The sequence below is a fragment of the Rhinopithecus bieti genome, unplaced genomic scaffold (genome assembly GCF_001698545.2).
Source record: "Rhinopithecus bieti isolate Rb0 unplaced genomic scaffold, ASM169854v2 scaffold_3734, whole genome shotgun sequence".
In the NCBI taxonomy this organism is placed as follows: Eukaryota; Metazoa; Chordata; class Mammalia; order Primates; family Cercopithecidae; genus Rhinopithecus; species Rhinopithecus bieti.
Genome location: NW_016804423.1, coordinates 3,952,445 through 3,956,911, shown reverse-complemented (window position 1 = coordinate 3,956,911; position 4,467 = coordinate 3,952,445).

The window sequence follows — 4,467 nt, the reverse complement described above, 5'->3', positions numbered from 1 at the left end:
CGTCTCGGCCTCCCAAAGTGCTGGGATTACAGGCTTGAGCCACCGCGCCCGGCCGAAAACACTTTTAAAGTCTGCAGATCAGGGTGTTCCCCTGTGTTTTCTTCTAAGAGTTTTACAGTTTTATTCTTACGTTTAGTAAGAGTTGAACCTTACAAAACAATATTTAATAAGATTTAAAAACGATAATTAATGTAAGTGTGTTCATATATGGTAATTACTATTAAGTAATATTTATACGTGGTAGAAGGCAAGGGTCCATCTTCATTCTTTTACATGTGAATGAATCTCCAATTTTCTCGACATCACTTGATGGCAAGCCTGCCTTTTCCCCTACTCAATGATCTTGGCAGCCTTGTTGAAAACCATGTATGCAAGAGTTTACTTCTGGGCTGTGTATTTTATTCCATTGGTCTAAAGGTATATCTTTATGCCAGTACCATATTTTTAAAACTACTGTAGCTTTGTAATATGTTTTGAAGTCGGGAGGTGTGAGACCTCCAACTTTGTTCTTCAAGATTGTTTTGTCAGTTCAATGTCCCTTGAGATTCCATATGAATTCCGTATGAATTTTAGGATGGATTTTACTATTTCTGCAAACATGCCATTGGGATTTGGTAGGTATTTTAAAGGTACTCTCTCCATGTGGCAGGACATGCGCCCTTGGTCGAGGTTGTGACGTTCATCTTTTTATTCCATGTGGAATATACCTTAGAGAGTGGGGTGAGGTGGTGATTTAAAACTTATTTCCCCCAGTGCTAAGTCATGATAGTTAATCCCTTCCCTACTGATTTCTGGTAACATCATCTATACATTTCCTCTTTTCATTAGTCAGCTTCTGGTTTATTTATTTCGATCTGGCTTTACACCTTTTTCTTTTCTAAACTATCTAAAGTTCCTGCCCTATCATGCCCAAAAGCTTTGGTGTGTGATTCTGAGAAACGAGGACACACTCCTCCTTGACTACTCCTGGCCACTATGCAGGGCAGCTGTGCTGACCACCACCCCACCCAACCACAGGCTTTATTCATGTGTCTCCAGGTGTCACAATAATGTCCTTTAAAGTGAAGGATCTGGTTCACTGTAAAGGACATTATTCAGCCATGAAAAAGAACGAGATCATGTCTTTTGTGGGAACATAGATGGAGCTGGAGGCCATTATCCTTAGCAAACTAACATAGGAACAGAGAACCAAATACTGCATGCTGTCACTTATAAGTGGAAGCTGAGTGGTGAGAACACATGGACACATAGAAGGGAACACCACACACTGGGGCCTATTGGAGGGTGGAGGTTGGGAGGGGGAAAGGATTAGGAAAAATTACTAATGGGTACTAGGCCTCATACCTGGTGATGAAATAATCTGCACAACAAACCCCCATGACACAAGTTTGCCAATATAACAAACCTGCACTTGTAGTCCTGAACTTAAAAGTTAAAACAAAAAGAAGTCAGATAAACAGATAAAATCTGAGAATTTTGTGCTAATATTCTAAAATACACAGAGCTGCAAAGATGAAAAAAATAGGTAAAACAAGAGGCATAAACAGCAATGACTAGTGACCTCACACGGAAGGGAAGCTTATACAGTGAACTGTACTCCTAGAGCCAAGGTCAGACCCCACCACTGGGATGGTGTATTCATTTCAGGTGAGAGGAGTCAATACTGCCATGGACGTATAGCAAACTCTCAGAAGCAAGACTAGGATGCAAGTGTCTAAGGAAGACTGAGCATCACCTCAGCTGGACACCTTCCTCCCTGCCTTACTCATAGGATACCCAAAAACTGTCTGGAACGTGAAATTCCTGGATCTCAAACGATAGCACAATGGAGAAAATAACCTCTGTATCAACACAAAAAGCCACACAAGTATGAGCAGGAATTTTTTTTAATGCTGGCTGTATACAATATTACTTCATCCAAATGGAAATATAGCTTGAGAGTAATGTAAAATACACACACACACACACGTACACACACTTTTCCTCCAAAAAATGGAATAAATCCTCCCAAAGTGCTTTGATATATGAAACAATGTTTTTATGTTTTTTGTGCAAATTCATGAGGTGCATGAAGAAATGTGTGACACATGTATCATGTGTAGTGCTCAAGTCAGGGTCCTCAGGATGTCCATCTGCCAAGTGCAATGATTTTGTTAAATATAGTTACCCTATCCTGCTATCAAACATTGGTTTTATTCCTTTTATCTTATTGTATGATTGTACCATTTAACTCACTTCTCTTCATCCTCCCCCTGACTCCCCTAACTCACCCTTCCCAGTTTGTTCTCTATATTCCACTCTGTAGCTCTACATGTTCAAAGATTTTAGCTCCCACATATATGTGAGAAGACATGATATTTGTCTTTCTGTGCCTGACTTACTTCACTTAAGATGATGACCTCCAGTTCCATCCATGTTGCTGCAAATGACAGGATTTCATTATTTTTCATGGCTGTATAGTATTCTATTGCATATATCTACCACATTTTCTTTATCCATTCATCCACTGATGGACACTTAGGTTGATTCCGTATTTTAGTTATTGTAAACAGTGCTGCAATCAACACTTGAGTGCAGATAACCCTTTGATATCTTGATTTCTTTTCCTTTGAGTGGATACCCAGTAGTGGGATTGTTGGATTAAATGGTAATTCCACTTTTAGTTTATTGAGAAATCTCCATACTGTTATTTATAGTGACTGTACTAGTTTCCACCAGCAGTGTATAAGAGTTTCCTTTTCTCCACATCCTCTCCAACATCTGTTTTTTGTTTGGTTGGCTGGTTGTTTGGTTGGTTGGTTTTGTCTTTTTAGTAATAGCCATTCTGCCTGGAGTAGGATGATAATCTCATTGTGGTTTTGATTTGCATTTCTCTGATAATTAGTGATGTTTAGCATATTTTTATATGACTGTTGGCCGTGATTATAAAACAACTATTTAACAACAGAAATTTAATAAAACAAAAGAGTTAAAAGACAGGATGTCTAAAAAAGTAAATAAAATTAAAAGAAATATTGTAGCCCAAAGAAACAAATAGGGCAGAGTTTCTCAACTGGTGTCAGATACTGATATTCTTGGCCTTCAGGAAGGCTGAAGAAGGCCTATAATAGTGAAGATTCTTGGATAAGTTGTCTTCTGACCACAAAGAACATCAATCATTTATATCCATATGCTGCAAAAATATTATCATTTTCTGTGTCTGCCATGACATGAAAAAGTTTTGTGAAAAGCTTAAAACCAGAGACAAAATGTTAAAGAACTAATTAAGAAATTTGAAAAATCAACATACAAAACAGACGTGGCTGAAAGGGAATTAGTGCCATAGAAGAAAGGTTTAATATAATCACAATGAATGCAGATGATAAAAACCTAGAGGTCAGAGCAAAGCTAATTGATATTGAAGACAAAAAAAGATGATCCAACATATGCATAATTGGTGTTCTAGAGATTTCAAACTAAACAGAGAATAAACAGTAAGTTAAGAAGAGTTACAAGAAAATTTATCCTAAACGAAAAATAAATTAAATCTTTAGGCCAAAAGAACACATCAAATTCTAGGACTCAATGCCAAGAGATACGCTAATTAAATTATATTATTGATAAGATTTAACTTTATTGAGGTCTAACTTATGTGCAATAAAGTGCACCCATTCAAAGTGTGTGGTTCACCGAGCTTGACAGAGACACCCAAGAACCGCTGCTAATACCCAGAAAACAGAACATCTTCATCAATGGCAGATGCTCCTCCTCTGTAGTCTGTTCCTCCCTCTGAACCAAGCTCTCTTGATCTGCTTGTTGACACCATAGTTTGCCTTTCCTAGAATTTTATGCAAAGAGGAACATTCAGTTATATATCTTTTGTTTCTAGCTTTTCTCACTGTGCATAATGGTTTAGGGATTTTTCTACGGTGCTGTGCGTATCAGTCATTTGTTTATTTTTTTCGATTTTCTCATTTTGATCTGTTTCACACATTGTATTTGTTTGAAAAACAGCTTCCCATGTTTACAAATTTTGAAAAAAAGAATCCCTGGACTAGATGATCCCTGGGGTGCTGACATGCTGTGGTCCATGGTTCATTGCTGGCTGCTCTCCTTCCCACCTAGGGGACAGGAAGAGGGAAGGCGAGCAGAGCCTGGCAGCTCCCACCTGGGGACAGGAGGAGGGAGGGCACTCAGGTACCAGCAGCTGGTGGCCGCCCTGGGCTTTTCTGTGTCCTTTTCCTCGCCACGGCCTGCAGTTCCTGGCCTGTGCCGGTGCCCTCAGGAGCCCTGCATCTCCACCTCCAGTGTCTGTCCTTCTCCAGCTCGATGTCACTAGCATCCATGGAGTGCTCCCTCTGCTCCTCCACCGCGTCACTGAGGAAGCAATCTTGGGAATTGTCTGCGTGTCAGGAAGCCCCCTGGCCATGGTGAGGCTCCCTCGTGGAGTCTCCCAGCAGGAGGCTGTGGGCTCTGCCCTGATGGTGC